Raw genomic sequence first — 22,075 nt, 5'->3', positions numbered from 1 at the left:
CACCATTCTTTTCTAGCACACTCTGTATATATACACTTGGCTGCATGGTAACTTGGGAAGGTATATTACTTTGAAAATAGCTGCCCAGTGGCAACGGGGACAGTGGGGGGTATGGCCATGCAACTGATTTTCTGCCAAAGCAGGAAAATGTTAGAAGGATCACCTGTCAGGGAGAGAAATACGCAAAACTGCAGGCAATGACTTCAACTAAATAACAATCTCTTTGACTTTCTCATGGTTTATCATACTTCTAGTGTTTGGATGCTTAGAATAGCAATAAATTAGATGGCAGCTCTATTTTACTGTAGCAATTAAGCAGTATTATTAACTATCTAGATATTTGCTTGGTCATTCATTAGCGATCTAGAAGACAGATCTTTCTACAAAATATGAACACCTGCCAAAGCACTGACTTGAATATGGTGATCATAGTCTTTAACAATTGCAAGCTGTAGTCATTATTTTACAAAGAAAGAAATACAGCACATATTGATCCCTGTATTTTAAGCATTCTCAGTCTTGTAGAAGTACATCTAAGTTACATTTCAGCAAACTCCAGACATTTGATCAAGACTGCAAGTATTCTGAGCATAGCACATTTTTCAGCATTAAAAATACTTTTCTACTAAATTCAACTATTGTATCTTAGTAGACTCCTACATATTACTTTTTATGCACTGGACTAAATAAGCGCACAATGATCCTTGTATCTAAAATTCACACTCTACATCTACTATCATCTAGATGCTACTTTCTGGTATTTTAGCTTTAAAATGGAACTGTCTTGAATTTCCTTCTCTTTGGGAATTCTGAGCTGTTCAGAACGGTGTCTTCTCAGTTCTTCCTTTGCGTAGGCTCAGCTCTTTTTCCCCATAAGTAATACAGCCTGTAGGAGCAACTAAATAATGCACAATCATTTCTCTTCCTGGAAGGCACTTCCTCCAGCTTCACAGAAACGGGAGAAGCATCTCAGGAAGGATGGCAGTTCTTAGTCAAAATTCTCATCCTCATCAGCAGTGATACTCTTGGTGCCACGCCCATGCTTCTGCCATATTGTCGATAAAATGCACTTGAATAAGCATCCAGTGATTTCAGGATGGAAATTTCAAGACAGAAACCATAAGGGCTCTGTGGAGTCTCCCTAAAATACTTATTTCCCTAACCTGTTTTCAGACAGCCAGTCAGAATCAGAACCTCAGAAGACCAGTGTAGGATATGAGGCTGACGAAGTCGAGGTGCATCAGGACAGTATTTCTGGTCAGGGCCACAAATGTATCATGGAAGGGACAGTCACTAGCTTAAACATGGATTGCCTTCCTCCCCAGAGGAGCAGAATACTTGCTGCTCCTGCTTGCATTTACTCTGGTTAGCTGGAACCAGCCTGCTTGCCCAACAGAAATTACTTGCCAAAAATACAGATTAGCTTCCTCTTGGATGGTGATTCACTACCCCTCTGCTAGATTTTCTGAAAATCTAGCAGTGAATCTAGCCTAACAGCTCTGCAAGTTAGGCTAGATACAACACAGACCATCCTTCAGCTATCTGCCACTCCCTGCCAAGAAAGGTTTCCCACCGCCACCATCATTTCCACCGTTTGAGTATGAAAAATTTTGTTTTTTCCCCCTAGTCTCCCTCCATTCCCTATTTTCAGAAAAAAATCAAAATATATTTAAAAAGTGAAATGTCTAACATATTAAATCACCTCGCTGAGCAGACTAACGAAACCATTTTGAGATGAATCACAGCACCATTTTTATATGCAGCCACATTTTATATTAACTTAGGGCAAGATGTGAAAAAAAACAATATATCCAGCTGAAAAAGAGGAAAAAATCATTTACAGTGAAAATAGCTAACTCTAGTCCTGTAAAAATGGCAGCATTTGTTACGATGTTACCAATAGCCGAGGTTTTCCTGTGCATCTCCACACGGCATTTGTTGATCAGATTGAGCCATAATTTAACCTGCTGAGCCAGTCTTTCTTTTAATTAACACGTGTGCATTTTCTTTTAAAACTGCACTCATACATCTGCTTCTATTTAACATCTTTATTAACAATCCTGATGAGGGATTGAGTGCACTCTCAGTACGTTTGCAGAGGATACCAAGTTGGGAGGGAGTGTTGATCTGCTTGAGGGGGGAAAGGCACTACAGAGGGACCTGGACAGACTGGATCGATGAGCCAAGGTTAACTGTATGAGCTCCAACAGGGCCAAGCACCCGGTCCTGCCTTTTGTTCTCAACAACCCCAGGCAACCCTCCAGGGGAGGAGTGGCTGGAAAGCTGCCTGACGGAAAGGACCTTGATGTACTGATGGACTGTCAGCTGAATATGAGCCAGCAGTGTGCCCAGGTGGTCAAGAAGGCCAATGGCATCCTGGCCTGTATCAGGAATGATGTGGTGAGCAGGACTAGGGAAGTAAAATAATCCTGTCCCTGTACTTGGCACTGATGAGGGCTCACCTCGAGTACTGTGCTCGTTTTGGGCACCTCAGTACAGAAAGGACACTGGAGCAGATCCAAAGAAGGGCAACAAGGCTTGTGAAGGGCTTGGAGAATATGCCTTATGAGGAGAGACTGAAGGAACTGGGGCTGTTTAGTCTGGGCAAAAGGAGGCTGAGGGGAGACCTTACTGCTCTCTTCCAATATCTGGAAGGTGCTTAAGAGAGAGCGGGGTTGGTCTCCTCTCACTGGTGACAGGATGAGGGGAAATGGCGTCAAGTTGCACCAGGCTAAGTTTAGGTTGGATATCAGGAAAAACTTCTTTACAGAAAGGAATAGGCTCCCCAGGGAGGTGGTTGAGTCACCATCCTTGGATGTGTTCAGAAACCATTTGGATGTGGTGCTCAGGGACATGATTTAGCGGAGGGTTGTGGTTAGACTTGATGATCTTTAAGGTCTTTTCCAACCTGAGCAATTCTATGATTCTATGCTCAGTTTCATTATCCTTATTTCCTAAGGAGCATAAATTTCCTGGGCAAGCTGCTACATTACATAACGGTTATCAGTGAGAATTTGAGACAGTTAATATTACAGAAACTGTATTAACAATGGGTAATCTTTATAAATTCATCCACTTTCCTCACATTCGAGTTCTTTGGAAAGAAAAAAAGATCAGTTTCTAGATAAATGGAAACTTGACTGAAAGAAGGCTTGTTTCTATATACATGTTTTTTATGAAGCAATTGAAATGATTTCATCTCAGTAAATTGTCCACTTAAAAGATGTTTGTAAGCAAAATGTGAACATATTCTATTTCCAATCTTTTCTCTCTTTAAATGCCTTTTTGTTGCACTTTCCCCTCTATTACCAAACATTTATAGAAAGAAAATTGTTATTTGATGCACCTATTTCTATTGCTTATTCCACATGCAAAATTATCAGCCTGTTTGTGAGATCCCAGAAGAAAAGATCATAACAGTACAAACAGAAAATGTTAACTTTCACAAGAGAATAAGTGAGAAAAAGCAATTGAAATACTAAGAAATTAAAAAGAACTTTATTTCTAAACAGAAAATTAAATAAGGAATTAGAACATACATAGCAAAACAGATCCTACATGTATTCTATTGAATCTGCTCTTTCTTTCTTTCTTTCTTTCTTTCTTTCTTTCTTTCTTTCTTTCTTTCTTTCTTTCTTTCTTTCTTTCTTTCTTTCTTTCTTTCTTTCTTTCTTTCTTTCTTTCTTTCTTTCTCTTTTCTGAAGAGCTACATGTGCAACGGAGGCAATCTTTTTCAATTATGCTCAAATATACCATCTGTCTGTTTCAAAAGAAGTTCAGAGTTGCAAATAAGGTCCAGAGAGTAATTCTTCCTCCCTGATAACTAACTTTTCTCCATTAGGATCCATTCTCCGAGCTGAAGCCAACAAACAAGCCAAAGAAGCATATCCCAATGTTGGCTTTATGTACACAAGGGAGAAGCTCCTGGGTTGCTTCCCATCCTGGCTTTCTGCTGCAGGACAACTGGAGACCACCCTTCTCTAAGAAGCCATTCTGCAAATGCTATACCACATTTTTCTAACAACTGTCCAAGAACATGAGATTCACAAGCTTCACTGTCCTGAAGGTATTGGGAGACATCCAGCCAGAGATTACAGCTTAGGAAATAAAACCTTGCTAGCAGAATAGCATGTCTGAAATTCTGACTTCTGCTTTACTCTCAAGAGCTATAACTGCCTGGTGTAGTATTGCAGACATTGTTTCTAAACTTGTCAAGTAATGTGGAATGACCTAGACAACACAATTAACTAGTCCATGGTTCCTGTGACTCCATCGCAGTGGGAGCATCATCTGAAGGCAAGGAAGAAGCAATGACAACACTCAGTGAACAAAAGGAACAATTACATGGTCACTGGATGAAATGAAGACAGGTCATGACACCTTGAAGAAAAAGGATGAGACAGAATAAGAAAGAGAGAGAGAAGCCAACAGTAACAAAATGAAGAGCTTCTGACCCTGTAACTAAAAGCCAAACCCAAAATGAGGCATTTTTGAAAGCTGAAGACTAATGCTTGGACAGCTTGTTCAGATGCTTCTAAAGAACTTTTTTCTCCTTTCGTGTGAAGTTTCTCACGTTCTCCACAGTTAAATTAAGCACTCTCTAAGAATTATAAAAATACCAGAGATGATAACTAAGCTCCTGTTCATACCATTAATGTACACAACAATATTAGCACTGTCAACTGGCAGAAATTCATCAGTTAAGTAAGCCGCCTCATTTTTGTTCATGCCAGAACAGACTTCATAACATAATTTAATATCCATTTCTTAATATGATTCAAGAGATTATTTTATCAAAACCATAGATGCGTCAAAAGTAAAACAACAGCACTGCTAACTCAATTCTTTTGCTAAATTAAAAGGACATACAATCAGTATGTTTAAGTAATATACTACCCAACAAATGGTTATCAGCTTGGGTAAACACAATGCAGTTGATGTATTTATTTAATATTAAAGAAGTCTTCAAAGTGTACCTAGACTGTTTCTTGTGTACAAAGGGAATGGAAATGCTCCAGTTTTGAAATCTCATTCCTGGAAAGGAACATTAAGAAATATAAAAAATTTAATGTTGTTGTTCACACCACGTTAAATCACACCGCCAACATCAAGTGCTGGAAAATCAAGAAATGCACCAAAGAGAAAATTCATTCAAAAATCACAAGAGCGTGGCTTTACTGAGTTGTAGAATTTATTTCTTACTGGCTTCCAATGTCTGGTACTCAGTTTATGATTTACTCCTTTCTCTTAATATGTAAGAGATTATTTGGGAAAATACTGTATGTAATTTCAAACACAGATACCATTATCTGCCACATAAAAACGGGTTGGAGCCTGGGGTTTTCCTGGCAACTGATTGATGGAAACATGAGGAATAAGAAAACTTCCTCTTATTAGAGATATTACAAGCTTAATGATTTCTGTGCCAGCTGGCAATAGATTTCTTAATGCATCCTGGAAGGTCTCCTGTACACCTGACCCTCTAACACCATCTGAATTATCTGTAGGTCACCAATGAGCATTGTTTGGGACTCTCAGAGAAATATGGGTACTACAACAAAGCAGACCTGCCTTGTAGCTGCTAAGACCATGATGTCGGAGTACGTTTGCACAAATGTTTTGCTTCTCAATGATACATACTTCAAGATGTGGACCTTTTTCTATACTTTCCATTTAACTCAATGGGAAAACCTGGTCAGCCATAGCAAACCTATAAGCTGTCTGCAGATTCAGGCACTATAACTCAGGAATCTCTCAGAGCTGCTGACCTTCCTCCACCTAAGTCCTGAGGGAACTTTAAAGCTTTCAGAAACCTATTTTCTTTTAATTATTGCCATGAATGGGAAGCAGTGATCCGAGTGTCCGCAGGTGCTGAAGAGTTAAATGAAATAAAGTAATAAATAGCAGGCTTTCCAGATAAATAGCCAATAGCCCTTGCTCTAGCACCCTCATCAGCAGAGGTTTCTGCATTAAAGAAAAATAGATGTGTCTGTATGCCTTCTGTAGAAACTGAGAAACAGAAGAATTCTGTTCTAAAGACTCATGAACTTGGCATACCTCCACTGTGATGAGTCCATAACTACAGTTATGGAAGTTATTAAAGCAGCAAGTGGAAGTCTGCACTGACAGAAGAGGAAAACCTCTAGGGGACTGGGGAACTGTGGTGAACACCCAGGCAGCGTGAAAGCAGTAGTGGAGCTCTCAAGAAAAACCTCAATGTGAACATACTCCCAGAGGATGCATACTTTCCTTACCTGCTCTACAGCTCATGAATTTGGAGAAAGAAGTAAAAAGAATGCTCCATCACAAGCACTTGGAAGAACTTCATGGAGGCCAGAGACAGCCAGCTTGGATACGGTGTACCAGGAATAATAATAATAAACCATCAACCCATCATCAATGCTGAAACTAGGGGACATTTGCCTAAGTATCTAAGAAAAACAGGCAGTTGCACACAAAGAGGTATAAAATACCCCAGCAAATCACAGAATTGTAGAGCATGTTCACAGAAAAAAAAAAAAAAAAAAGAAAAAAAAACAACCAAAAAACATCGAAAGATAAGGAATCCTCTCGATGTTTCTGAAAAAAGCTACCCCACAAGGATGATAAGAGAAGACACAGTTGGCTAAACCAGCACATGTATGTGTGAGTTGATTGAAAAGCTGTAATTGTCATGCAGCAATGATTCCAGAAGGAAATACTTCACCCACAGCCTGGAATATTTTGAGGACTCTATTCCTGCTTGATGTCAGCTAATTTGTGAACACCAGCCTTAGCCTTGATTTGTGTTTTACACACACAAACTGATTTTGCAAAAAGGAGACTGCTCCAAGCGACGAGCTCTGCATGCTAAGAAACAAAAATCCAGATACGAGTTACACACCGATCATAAAGAATATACTTTGAAAACAACACTTACCTCATTCATAAATAATTAATTTCATAATGCTTACTATTCTCAGCTTGCAAATGGGGAAACTGAGAGAGATGGTTTGCAGTCACACACCAGGGAAAGCATTTACCCCCCATTTGGTACTCTAAACCTTATTGTAATTATCCCTCAGGTACTTACAGTCATGCTACCAAGAAATCCTGCAACGCAAGGGCAGCTGAGATTGCTTTAATAATTTATTATTAAAAAACCCATAACATATCTTCCAGAGGCAAAGCTATGTTTTCACTGTCATACAGTCTTTGGAACATTATTTCTGTACTTCAGAATAAGACAGAGAACCGAGGTGGCAGTGTCAGGATGAAGAAGTTTATTCTGACATTTTTCTCTTCTGCATGTTGGACTCTAATCACAGCTCTCTTAGCAAATGTTTGTGTTTATCATACTTAGATTTTACAGCATACTTTCTTGTATGACTGTTTTTCATCTTTTCTTGGTATCCAAGTTGTTAACTACTGCAGGAGCTGATTTTTATCTCATTCTATCTGCACATCTCCCTCTATAAGGAGCTCCATGGTTTGTTGCTGTACCCCCCGTGGATGGGTCTGCACAGAGAAGCCCCACAGTTGTGCTATCAGAAGCTTCCAATCAGCCTGTGCCATCGGCAGAAAAAGTACTTTTCTGAGTCAGATAGCATCTTTTGCTATTCATTTGCACCCAGGCTCTACAAACTTACCCTTATAAGTTATGTATCTCTGAGCAGCTTCGTAAGCTCAATTAATTCATGCCAGCATTATCAGGATCTGGCCCTAGACCTAATTCTAGTCATTGCTTATCTGGGTTCTGAAACATTCTTAGAAATGGTATTTCTTCTGCCTTTTCTGAAAAATGCCAAATGATATCAGAATAAACCAAAAGAAATTGAAACTAGAACCCAAGGTAGCAAGTAATTGCAAGTGAATCTTTCAAATCCACTTTTAACAACATGGAGCTTTCAAAAGACAGCCATTACGAACCACATGCTTTTCTTCCATTTAGCTCCCAAACATCAACAGTTTCAAATGCTTAAAGATTTTTTTTCTCCTTCGTAAACCAAAATTCACCACTGAGAACAACTGCGTTAACACTACAAGGAAATCTGTTTGCTTTGTTAAATTGAGCCTCAAAAGCACCAATTGAGCATACATTTGTGATTGTCAAGAAATGTCTATTCTTATATCCATTCAAAGAGTTTACTTTATTACAGCTTATTATAAATGTACTGTCTAAAATGCAGCAGCATGACTGTTCAATTTCCAGGCCATAATTTTATGATAATCATATGTAATATATTCATGTGTCTATCCACAGCCTAACAAAGCCCAAGCTGGTTTGTTAGCAGATCTGCTTTCCTCATGTTTCAAATGTCTTTGCCTCAGAACATTAGTGAATAATAACATAAAAAAAGACATAACTGAAACTTTAATTTATATTCTCACTACAGTTGTCACGTGCAGACACATACAACACTGGAAACTGAATCGGGCATACTGACATTATCAGATACTGGCATCTAAGTGATATGTAAATTATTAAAGATACTGTGAAAGCATTATTAGAAAGGTGGGGGGAAGGGTGCAAGATTATAAATTTATAAATGTTTTTAACATCTAGAAATCTTATTAATACTTGAAAATGTTGAGATGGTACAGAGAGAATGGAGAACGTGCCCATGAACTACGACCAGAATGAAGTAAACTTACTTTTAATCTCCTCTATTTAATGTGCTCTAGTTTTGCCCAGGAAATATTTACAAAAATTAGTCAATCTCTTTATTTCATAGATTTCTAATTGTTTGCAGATATGGTGCTAGAATATACGGAGGCTTAAGAGTAGTCTTCAGGAAATAAAAATTCAGACAATCCCCATCCACTTCACTAGTCTGAACAGCTTGTCATCAACCAAGTCTCCTAAGAAGCAGAGGGTCAAGCCAAAGACTATAGCTCAGTCTTGCTCATTGGAGCTTTAATATAGTTAATGTAATATAGAGCATCTGCAAGAGTGCCAGATCTTGAGATCAGACTCTTACAGACGAAGTACATTTTATTATATACTTTCTGAGAAGAAAGTTCTCAGTTTCTGCATGTGTCTGAAAGAAAGCATGAACTTTGTATTTTCAATTATAGGATGACAAAAACAGTCAAGCTAAAGCCATTTTTTAAAATCGTGCCATTTTGTGGGGGTAGGGTTACCCCAATCAGCAAGCATGGAGTTTGTAACTCTGCCAACTCAACCTTCATTTTTGTAGCTAACGACACAAGGTAAATTTTAGATGACTGCTAGAACTTCTTAAGTGAGGGAGCTGATAAATGCCTTAATGAAACACTGCGATAATAAAAACCAAAAAGCAAAAAAGAGTCAAACAGTAAAAATAGAAATATCTATCGGCAGTACTTTAAATCCAAATAATAAAGCAAAGATTTGGTGGGGGAAAAAAAAAAAAACTGTGAAAGGGATTTTTCATTGTGTTTTTCACCTGAGATTTCAATTAGAAGGAAAATAAGCTTTTAGCTTTGTTCATTACTGATACTGCATCACAACATAAACAGATGAATGGCTGCAGACTTAATGCAGACTTTCAAAAATTAGCTTTGATCAAAGCAGATGCTGTAGCCTGAGTCCTCTGCTGCCCCAACACACTTCTTGACTGCCTTTATAGTGCTGAGGTGGTTTGAACTCCCTCCTTTCTAGAATAGTCTACCTTAAACTTCAAAGCCTAACTGGCTTTGAGGCTGAAATCATGGAACGCTTTTTCCTTCTTCTTCAAAAGCAATTAAAGATGTTCAGTATAATCTGGCTTATTATCTCAAATTTAAGCAGGAAGGTCCTCTTGATCATCGTGGGATTACAGAATGGAAGGGGCTAGTTAGGGAAGTGAATGGTGGCTGAGACACAGCAAATGGTTTGATAGTGCCTGCCAGCTGATGAGGTCAGTGCTCTAAAAGAAAGGTAAGCAAGGGCTAATCTATCAATGGCACAAATTTCTTGGTAAATGAGGCAACTGAGGGGTTCTTCCTGCTTTACCGTTCACTGCAAGCCACTCTTTTGCACTTCTTATTAATGAATCTGCAGATTTCAGAAGCCAGATTTCCCAGGACACCATAATGATGGATGTGGGGAGGGCGACAGGCTGCAGTCATCATGAGATGGAGAAGGGCACAGGGGCACGCAATATTCACGGCCTTGGGAGAGTCTCAATTGGCTTCAGAGGATTTTATCCGATGTGGTAAAAGAGAAAACTCTGAATTTTCTGTTTGGGTGGCAGCACTGCTAGACAAATTAGGATGTGGGTTTTGTTGCTGTTTTTTGAGTTTTAAGATCACCTAAACAAGATTACAATTTTGAGTGGCAAATGCTGACAAAATTCACATTTGAAAGTTGATTCTCCCGTAACTCTGAAAGACAAGAAATATGGAAAAATCCTCTGTAATGAGCATGCTTGTCATGGTTTTGCTCACCAACTTTAACTTCATCCAGTTCACCTGCAGGAGCTCGCTAAGGCACGCAAATCCAAAAGAAGTTGCTTGGGTTTTCCAACCAGATGAGCTTTCCAAATAAAAAATCTGCTCAGAAACCTCTGGTCTGCAAAGACTTCTGCGTGGGCTGAGTCTTAAACCCTCCAGAAGTCAGAGAAATTAGAATCTGGGCTGAAATTTTGTTTGAGTGGCCATTCTCATCCACCTCAGACTCAAGACTGAAACAGATTTAGTTCTGTAAAAAATACAGCTTAAAAAATTTGATTTGCTTCTCATATGATGTAACAGCATTACAAGTAACATCATAAACCTATTTTAGAGATGGCCAGTGTCACAACCAATCATTTACTAGTCCAGTCAGGAAAAACTCATAAAAAAATAAATTCCTATGTGTTCTCTATGAGAACAGAAAGTGCTGGAAAGAGGTAAGAGAGAAAGAAAAAACAAACAAAAAAAACCCCCAAGTTACAGCACTGCAACTACGTAACCTTTTGCCTGATCATCTCAAAGTGTGTTTTTCTACATTCATTTAACTTGATCAGTTTTCTTCAGATAAAAGAGCTTTACATCCATAACTCTGCAGTTGAAAAGCCCAAAATAAAAAGGAGTTGATTTGTCAGACCAGAGGACACACTGGGGAAACCCCGAAATGAAAGTGAAAGCCTTGTTTTGTAGTTTCCTGCTATAACTACCAACAGTAATGACAAATTACAGACTTTTTCCTCAAAGCACTGCATGAAACATTAACAAGCTAGTAATTAAGCTTTTACTCAGAGTCTCTTTGCTTTAGTGTTAACTTCAGTGATCTGAATCCGAAACCTCTGACTCGCTGATCTATAAATGTCCTTTTAAATAATTCAGAGATATCCTTTGTTTTCCTCTGTCGAAGTTCAGCTACGTTGAAACCTCTTTCTATGCATTAATGACAATCAAGCGTAACCAATGGAAAGAGAATGTAACGATGTAGAAAAATACAGCAGGCAGGATCTTGAATACTGTGTAAAAGAAACAAAACGTTCTTGTCCCTGGTTTTGCTTTTACATATTCCTGCACACTGCTTCTGCTACAGAGGCTAGCCTTTCCTCCACATCCCACACAGGTTTCTTTTGTTTATATGAAAGAAATGGTATCACCTAAGGTAATGCGCTGCTACAGCAGTCAGCAACCAAGCATGGCTAACCATGACCCACTAATGAAACGAAGCAGAAGCTGAGCTGCACTTGCCTGTATTACCATTAAATTACAATCAGACAGGTTAACATGTGACACTAATTGAGCACCTTATTCCTCATGCAATGCCGCATTAACACGTAGCAGCACCCAAGGCAGAGCAAGCCATGATTGATGTAACCACCCCATGGTGCTTGGGCTTGGGCCCAGGGGTCTTTCAGTGCCATTTTGTTATAGGCTCGTGCCCTCCCACTGGGACTTGGATGGCCCAGCACAAAACACCTGCGGAGATCTTAACAGCAAGCACTGCCCCCCAGCAGAACCAAGGTATTTATTTCCCTTCTGTACCATTGCTGGCTTCCCTGCTTCATGCATGAGGAACAAATAAAAATCCATCACCAGTGCCTGCACAGAAACCAGCACAGCATCCCATGAATCTATCAACTGAGAACATACTTGAGTATTTTTTATTATAACACATTAAGCTAAAAATCAATAGATTCACTTACAGAAGCAAATTTAATATTTCAACTAATCAAGAGAAAGTAAAATTTTTCTGAAAAGAAGTGACATTTCATTATAGGATTCAGTTGTAAAGTCACTGGCAGAAATTTTTCAATGCGCCAATTAAACAGTAACTCAGGGAAGTTGTAACATAAAAAAATACAAAGCAATATTGCATATTTCCAGTTTCCTCACCCATAAATGAAAACATCTATAAGTCCTTGGCAGTACAAACAGAGCATCCACACAATGGCTCTAACAGTACTGCCACATCTTTGATCTTTCTCTTTCAAACACTTCTACATTATTTTTCCCAAAGATATAACGTGCTATTTTCTCCACAATCAACAGTTGTTTCTTTTTTTTTTTTCTCCTTTGGAGAGAAGCAGAAGTGGCATTTTGAAAACTTCAATTTGCTGAAACATAATAGCCCACAGAGCTCTGTTGTTCTTCACATTTATTCCCACTTACGGTAAAAAGATGGAACTGCAGTAGTTTTACTGTTGTCAATCAAAAAGTAAATAAACAATGTTTCTGTTGACTATTATATAATAAGATATGGCATCTCTATTATTGAACTCATTTTTAGTACACATTTCTCTCTCAGATGTGAAACTTTACAAATATTTTAATCACTTTGGAATACCACCATGCAATCATATATGTGAGCCTCGCAATGGCACACGTATCAGTTAATTTAATGAAAAAAATTAATAAAGCATTTCACTGTACATTATGCACACAGAGGACTGAATTAGTGCCAGAATGTGTAATGACAGAACCAGGGCTGATGGTTTTAAACTAAGAAGAAAGACTTAGATTAGACACCAGGAAGGCATTCTACACTATAAGGGCAGTAAGGCACTGGCACAGCTGCCCAGAGAGCTGTGGGTGCCCCATCCCTGGAGTTGTTCAAGGCCAGGCTGAACAGAGCCCTGGGCAGCTCAAGCTGGTGAAAGGCACCCTGCCCCTGGCTTGGGGCTGGAACTAGGTTATCTTTAAGGTCACTTCCAGCTTCAACCATTCTGTAATTCTACAAATGCAGAAAAGAAACGATTGTAGCTGATTTGCTGTCTATGTACAGTTTTTTTCTTTCCTGAGGAATACCACTTTCCAGGCATTCTTTAGATTGTAAATGTGGTAGTTACCAGTTCTCTCTGCAGGAGATAGACACCCTTTTATATGTATTTGTATGGAATCCCATCTTCTTACAGACATGCCAGACTTTCATTGGCACAGTCTAGTTTCATCCCATTTTCCTCTTAATTCACTAACCTTGTATAAGAAACTCTGACTTTCTAATCAGAGGTCTAATAGAGCCTAAGCTTGCAGGATATACCTGGTTTTATGGATTATATTTGAGGATGTAAAATGGTTGGAGAAAAAAAAAAATTGATATCTAGAAATCTATTAGCAGTAGTGGAAGTGACATTTAAGCTTGTCTGTGGGAAACACTATACTGGAATGCTCACTTGTAGTTAAAACAGCTGTACATTAAGAATATGTTCTTATTCAAACCTTTGATCTCGTAACTGGAAATATCCACAGAGACAAGCCAGACAGGTACCTGCACCATAACCTCAGTTACTTAAAATTTAGGACACTGTTTCTGTATGCAATCCACTGGCACTCTTAAAGCAATTTAAAGACCCAGTGAGGCACCTGCCAGGCTCCACTCTGAGGTTCTCAGATTGCCCCCGTGGAATGAGCTGTCTTCCACAATCTATACAGGGAGCCTGTGGGGCATATGATGGCTGAAATTACCCTCCTTTATGGGTATTATAATCAGACAGGATATTACCCACAACCCTTTTTCCTTTGTAAACTGATATCCTGCATAATTATCTCATTTGATATTTCTTCTACCTTCTGTGTTATTGTTTGCAGGCCTATTCTTTTTCATTTATCTAAATTTAATCTGCATTTGCCTTTTACTAGCCCTAAAACAGCACAGCACCTCTCAATACAAGGATTTTTGCCAACTGCTTTTCTCCAATCTTATCAGTATCTGACATTTAAAATATTTCTCATTCGTGATGCTCACTATGTGCCTTCTATATATTATAAAGAAAGGTCTCCAAGACAATTTCCTAGTCAAAGAATTACCCTGCTATATCATCTCTCACCCTCTGCAACTTCAACATCTTGATTTATTCATAAGTAATTTATTTTAAAGAGATTATCTTCTGCATTTGGCAAAAGTACTACAAGTTCAAGCTCGTTTATCAAGTTCAACTTCATTTGTTCAGTTTAGACTCAAAATCACTCACCTCTAAAAATCTTCACAAATTCAGATCTATTCAGCCTATAAATTGTTAAAAGCAATTTTCTTTCTCTATCCCCTCAAGCCTTATCTTGGCTGTTCTTATGATACTTTTAACCAATGAATTACTAAGAAATGCTTCAAGACGACCTAAAAGAGTTTGCACAAATACCTTCACATCATTTCATTCAATTTGAACTAATTTTAATATGGTATGGCTTTGATAATTTTATCTAGAAATCATTTTTTGTATGTACTCTTGACTACTATCTGTTCTACTTCCTTTATTTCATTTGCCTACAGTACCTACAAAAGCCTCTGGTTTCATGCAGAAAGAAAAGACAAAAAATGGATTTCAAAAAAGAGAACAGCTTAATCAATGAAAAATATGACATGAGAAGAGTTTTTGAAGGAAATAATAAAGATCCACAGATTTAGGGCAGTACTTTCTTTGAGAAGACAGTATATACAACAATTTTACTAAATTGCCTAAAACTCTGGGAAGCTTGAGCACATTTGTTATACTGTTTAAGTATTGTACTGTAGTCAAAAGAAAATGCAAATGCATTGATGGAAACCAAGCATAAGCTTGTCTGCATCAAAAGAGTCTCTGCTTCAACTCAAGCACAGGACCTGGTCCCATAAGGAGATGTTAGCAAAGTATACTCAGTTACTCAGAGGAAAGTTTAGACTCTTTGTAGGGAGAAGCACATACAAAACAGGTTTCAAAATGTAGTTATAACATGGTAACAGCTGCAGCAACAAATTACAGCATTCAAGATTTTAAAAGCATCATGGACAAATCATCCCTCTCCTGCAAGTCAATTTTTGTGGAACATAAGGAAGCAAAACAAAAAACACTGCCAGCCTCAAATCACTCATGTATTGGAGCCAGAATATTCTCAGACATACAAGGCCGAAAAACATGAGCAAGATGATGAGGACTACAACAAAATATGAGTTGCACCACAACATGATAAATTTGGCAGCTTTACACTGACTTGTTCTGTTCCTCCACCATGGTAAGTATGGGGGGGTGGGGACGGGGAAAGGTGTAAGACGAGAGAAACAATGCAATACAGATGAGAAATATCTGCAAGGTCTGTGCTTCTGTGCTCACTTACTGCTAAAATGAACCTCTCACTCCCCACAGTTTTTAGTTGATAGTGAGCAATAACTTCGAGGTTCAGAGACGGAGCTTAACCCTTCCGTTTCACAGTCTCTTCAATATGGAGCTATTTGCATATTAACACATGTAATTTTAATAATGACACAAGCTGCATGTCCCAGTGTTTACATTGTTTATTTCCATACCACTGGGCACAGGAAAGCTGCTGTAAGCACAATCTGCACATCACTTTGAAAATCTGATTTTCTATATGACTGCTACTCAGAACAGCATCCTGTACACGGTCAGTTGAGTATAGTAAAACATAAAATAATCCAGAGAAGTAAGAATGTAAATGAATTTAGTATGAAGGAATGCTGGGAAGAAAAAAAAAAAAAAAAAAGAAAAAAGAAAAAAAAAAAAAAAACCAAACCCCCCAAAAACAGAAAATCACGAAAACTAAGGTGTGATGACACATATTAGCTACTGCTGGTTTCAAATCTCATTATTTATCAATTGAAACAGAACCAGAAAGTTCAAACAGACCATCCTTAATGTGATAAAGAATAGCTGGTTGGCTTAATTTCACACATATAGTGACAGAAGTACTTCAACCAAAAGAAGTGAAGTCATGCTGATTCTCCACCTCCATGTCTTCCAGTGTGCCTTAGCATAGCTTCCAGGAGGATCTGCTCCATGATCTTTCCTGGCACAGAGGTGAGACTGACAGGTCGGTAGTTCCCAGGGTCATTCTTTTAACCCTTCTTAAAAATGGGCGTGATGCTGCCTTTTTTCCAGTCAACAGCAACTTCATCTGATTGCCACAACTTTTCAAATATCATTGAGAGTGGCTTGGCAACTACATCACCTAATTCCCTCAGGACTCTGGGATGCATCACATTGGGACCCATAGACTTGCGGATGTTCAGGTTCCTCAAGAGGTCACAAACCTGATCTTCACTTACAGTGAAAGGGATGTTGTTTCCCCAATCCTGTCCTACCAAATCATACATTTGAGGACTGTGTGGTGAGCAGTTATCAGAGAAGACCAACGCAAAAATGCTGTTAAGTACCTCAGCCCTTTCCTTGTCTGTTGTTTCCAGCTTGCCTGTATCACTCATTAGGGGAGGTATGCCCTCCTGAACTTTCCTTTTCTGTTTGAGGTACCTGTAGAAGTCATTCTTGTTCTTCTTGTCATCCCATGCCAAGTTCAGATCAAGCTTGGCCTTGGCTTTCTTTCTTGACCCCATCCCTACACAGCCTTAGCAGCTTCCTTATATTCTTCCCACACTACCTGTCTCTGTTTCCACTGCCTGTGCCTTTTCCTCTTGCTCTTCAGTTTGAGCTGTTTGTTCCTGGTTTGGCCATGCTGGTCTCTTGCCTTCATTTCCTGACTTGGGGATGGAGAGCTCTTGCATGCTAAGGAAAGCTTCCTTAAAGATTTGCCAGATCTGCTCTACACCCTTATCCATGAGAATAGTTTCCCAGGGTGTTTTGCTGACTAATTCTGAAGAGCTGGAAGTTAACTTTCCTAATGTTTAGCTTCCTTTTCTAACCTGTTACTCTGGACCTTTGCAATTCACATAGTCAGTTTTGTTGATTTTCTTCTTCGCTCTCTTTAAATTTGAATAAATGACTCAGAATAATCAATAAACGTCTTACATTTTACAGACATTCCTGAGAACACTAGTGTTTCTCAGTTTGTTACGCTCACAGATGTTTAGTTTAAGCCAACAATGGCACTTTATTCTCAATATATACCATACACTCCATTAAAAAAAATCCATATTGTCTCATTACATGAAAACTGCTGCAAAATGACTTAAAAGGAAAAAAAAAAAAACAACAACAAACCATTCTTCTAAATAAATATTTTAGTGGCAAAAAATGTTTTCTGAAAGAGGACTCAAATCTCTGGAAGGCCTTAGTGGAAAGAAAGATGTTTTCCCATATTTTTGGTATTATGAGGAAATCAGTCATTTACAAAAGTAAACATTTAACAGGAAATAAGTAAATAAATAAAAGATAGTGAGAGTGGAGTATTGAAAGTGCTGTATAATGCAGTAAGGTTGCAGCCATGGGAAAAGATAGGGAGGAAGAACTAACTGGTACACTGAATGGTCATATTAGTGACTGAAATTAAGCTGTATTCAATCAGCAACAGCGGAGGCTCTGAAGCATCCAACTCTACAATTTCCTGATGAACACAATATACGATGCAGTTTTATATATCTTTGAGAACCAGCTGTATTTCACAGTGCTAACTGCCTTTAGTATACAATGGCAGAAACCAGACAAATTCAGGTTAGACTTCCACCAACCCATCTAGTCCAAACTCTTGCTCAAGGCAGGGTTCAATTCAAGGATGAGCCAGGCTGCTCAAGGCCTTTTCTAGTTAAATTCTGAAAATCTCCACCTCACAATCTCTCTTTGCAACCTGCTGCTGTTGCACCCAAACAACCTCACTCTGACATTGTTTCCCACATATCCAACTGGAATTTTTCCTCTTCTGCTTCACTGTGCAGATCTGAGATATCTGTTCATCTGTTTTTTTCTGAAACCTCACTTGAAGTGATAGAAGACAGCAATTCAACCACCCCACTGTCTTCTCTTCTTCAGACCAATCAGACCCACCCTCTTTAACCTTTCCAAATACAGCAGATGACTGACCCTTCCTCACAACCCCTGCCTCTTGCACAGTGGATGCCAGAGCAGCATTCAGTCGTGGTCTTAAAAATGCCTGATGTGACAGCTAGGCTGTAGCTAACACGAGCCAGACTATGGTTGCCCTTTAACTCTGTTTGCCACCAGGAACCTAAGGCCCTTTCCTGCAGAGCTGCTGCATAGGAAGGCCAGGGGGATCTCTGTCCCAACAGCAAAACCAGCATCTTACTTCTCTTAAATTTCATGAGCTTCCTTTGTCAGTATTTGTTTTTCTAAGCTTTTAGAGAAATGAGGCATTATCATACTAATTTTCTATCGCTAGGAAAGAAATCACAAGAAATAGAAGGCTTTAAAATTTGCAATATGCTTGATTTTTACAATACTCATCAAAATCACTTGATTTTTTTTTTCTTAACCAGTTAATACAGAATTAAATAGAAAGCTTAAAAATATATAATCTACAATAAATTAGTTATTATTTTAACCTTTCCAGAAGGCTTAATTTATCCTATGCTTAGCAAGAAAAACCTTGGATTGATTTTCTAAAAAAACGACTACAAGCTGATGTAACAAAAGATGTCCAAGAAAACAACAACCCGACAGTCCAAAACAAAGCATCAATTATTCTATCTTACTGGCAGTAACAACAGAAAACTGCAGAGGTAATCTTAATTCTGTGAACTTCTATGGAACACTCCAGACTTCAGAAAGAACAAATTTGTTAACTGAATTCATGGGCATAATCACGAGAAAAAGCAAAACGGGGACTATCTGATCCAGGAGAACACAGTGAATTTGTGAAATTATAGCTCATTAACATTTTGTTCTTATGGACAACAACTGTGGCAGCAGACAAAATCACTGCTTCATTCTCACAATGCTCATGCAGATTTCCTAGTTGCTATTCTTTCTCTGTTTACATCACCAGTTCCTAAGCCCACCGTTAGTTAACATTTTTTACTACTTTGCAATGCATCTAGAGAGAGTAAATGTGCCCACTGTATGCTGGCACTTGTGCATACTATAAACACACACACAAAATATATTAATTTACATTATTAGTGTCTACCATTCCCCAGGCGGGACTTAGGACTCTACACAGGGACTAGAAGAACACACAGTCAGGACTCCTTACGCCTAAGCATTAGCAACTATTTTTGAGAAAAGCTGCCAGCAAAGAACGTCAAGATGTAGTGAAGTGAAAGAAATTACAGAGACTTTTTGTTTCCTAATTAATTTTCGAAGTAATAGTTCAAAAGGAGCCTGTTTTCAAAAAGCAACTAAATTTGCTACCTTTAACAAACACAGAACTTAGGAATCAGTAGAGGATGATTTCTTGCCAGCACCTTACAACATTTTCTAACTTTCAATTAGTTTAGTGAACTCTCTTTTCCAGCACATCCCTCATCTTCACAGGCTACCAGCTGAGCACTTAGGGCAGTTTGCTACTTTCTAGGAATTTTTCTTACTGCTGTCACTAGTCCAGAATTTTGTTGATGAATATATTCACATTATTGCTTAAGAGACCAGGTCAAACAAATGCACCTTGAACTCAGGAAAGAAGACAGTGAGATGCATTATCACTTCAGGTTCTGTGAGAATCACTTCAAATGCTAGCCTGCCCTCCTGAAAACTCTATTGCTGCAGAGAAATAACTTGCATTTCTAAGGACAGCAAACACAGCCCAAAATCCTGTATCAGATGACTCTTCATATATCCCACACCACATCCCACACCAGTCTTATGAGGAGTGGCTGAGCGAACTGGGATTTTTTGTCTGGAGGAGATTCAGGGGAGACCTTATTGCTCTCTGCAACTACCTGAAGGAAAGTTGTGGTGAGGTGGGAGTCAGCTTCTTCTCTCATATAACTGGCAATAGGAGTAGAGGGAATGGCCTCAAGTTGCACCAGGGGAGGTTCAGGTTGGATGTCAGAAAAAACTCCAAAAGAATGGTCAGACACTGGAAAGGGCTGCCCAGAAAGGTGGTGGAGTCACTGTCCGTGGAGGTGTTCTGTTCAGATGTTGTACTAAGGGACATGGTTTAGTGGGAAATACTGGTGACAGGAGGACAGTTGGACTGCATGATCTGGGAGATCTTTTCCAACCTTGGTGATTCTACGATTCTATGAGAGTACCTTACAGATAAAAACTACGATGTTAAATTTGACACAGCCCTTTATGTAAAATCTGTGCAGAGGAGAGGATTGAGTGGAAACGGAGGACAGGTTCAGGCACCAGAAGGCATGATCTCAGCAATACAGGAAATCCCATGAGGAGACTGCACATCATCTTCTTGTACCAATAAACATGAGGAACAAAGCTTAAATTCTCACTCTGAGAAATTCACTTCAGGTTTCCTGATGATCAGTCCTACTTTTTAAGTGTTGGTGTTCCCATTTATAGACTTCTGCATAACACACAAATATAGGATGTTCCCGAGAAAGAGACAAAATAAGGAAGAAAGAATTTCTTACTTGGCTTCTCAACTTGCAACAATGCCAACTCCAGTGATACTTAGAGTGAGTTCCCTTTCCATTAAGAGGATGTGAAAAATAAACATCCCACAAAACCCTATAAAATATTAGAGCCACCAGTTCTGTTTGGATACTATTAACAGTAATAAATATGTATTAATATTTATTATATTTATTAATATTTATGACTATCCCAAAGATATAGTTTGAATATGGCACAATTTTATCCTAGGTTTGTGTTTTGATTCAGAGTGACTATGTTTAATGAAACATAGCAACTCAGATTATCAGTTTTATCTTCCTCTTTCAGAGTCATCGAATCATATAATTGTTATACTCCTTAACACTGCCTGTTCCTAGTGGAAGCTGAAACCAAATCCTGTAGTTCTCAAAACTATTCTTCAGTTTTCAGAATAAAATAATGGCTGTCAGGCAAAACCCTTTTGATCTTTTACTATTACTTCGCTATAGTTTAAAAAATCATTTTCTCCCATCAATATTCCCCTCATTGCCCATGCTAATTCTGCTAGTATATTTGGAAATGAAACAATCTTTTACATTGTATCTTGATAAGGTAAGAAAAGAACTTACCACTATTTTACATGCCTTTGCTCAATCCACTAACTGCCACTTACAGATTGAAATAATTTGTCTTCAGTGTAATCAACCAGAACCATCCACCGACTGGTAAAACTCATGCTTCCCTTTCCTCAGGAATGTATCTCTCCAGAGGTTCTAGGGGGGGGTCTCTGCCTCTTTCATGGTTGCCAAACTATTTCTCCTACAAACAACTGTTGTTCTTTTCTGACACACATCACTGTTAAATAAGGAAGCTTCAGAAGATGGCAGATGTGCTTGTTTCTGTGCCTGCACATTTGAGCTTTTGTTATGTTCTGTTCTATTTTATAACCTACAGCCAAAGCCCAGTCAGTCCTTCCTGTGCTGGTTCTCTTTCGTCCTTTTCCTGCCATTGAACTGTCATCATCAGTACATAAATCCTCAACCACAGTAAAATCATCAATAAAACTATTAATATTAACTAAGCATCTTCTCAAGATTGTTCCTGGAGCAGCTCCACCAGCACTACGCTGCCAACCCAACAGAACACCACGCCCCAGGAACCCTCTAATCACTGAAAACAATAGTTAAACTGTATTGACAACTTGTTTTCTGGATAATGATGTCAAGAGACCTGCAAGGACATTACCAGGTAAGCCGCTATTTTCTTCGTGCTGAAGGCATGATATGTTTTACTCAGTTGCATTTCTTTTCACATGAAATAAGCCAACAGGACAAGAAATACAAAGAAGAGATCGGCGGCAGAAGCAACACTCAGTTTATGTCTTCACTTAGCTGTACTCGTGAAAGCAAGAATCTCTGTTAATATTTAGGAAAGTCTAACAAGTAGAGCTTTGTGTAACTGGAGCACCAGTGTGCTGTTTCTGGCTGTCAGCAGGCACAGAAAGAAATGTTTTACATGTATTT

General features: G+C 38.7%; 1 protein-coding gene across 3 annotated transcripts in view; it reads right to left on the bottom strand.

Moving 5' to 3' along the window:
* RNGTT (RNA guanylyltransferase and 5'-phosphatase) overlaps positions 1 to 22,075 on the bottom strand; it is a 183,455-nt gene that overhangs the window by 4,950 nt on the left and 156,430 nt on the right. The gene's annotated exons all lie outside the window — the stretch shown is intronic.

The sequence above is a fragment of the Meleagris gallopavo genome, chromosome 2, assembly GCF_905368555.1.
Source record: "Meleagris gallopavo chromosome 2, MGAL_WU_HG_1.1, whole genome shotgun sequence".
In the NCBI taxonomy this organism is placed as follows: Eukaryota; Metazoa; Chordata; class Aves; order Galliformes; family Phasianidae; genus Meleagris; species Meleagris gallopavo.
The sequence above is the reverse complement of the archived record's forward strand: the minus strand, read 5'-3'. Positions and strand labels throughout refer to the sequence as shown.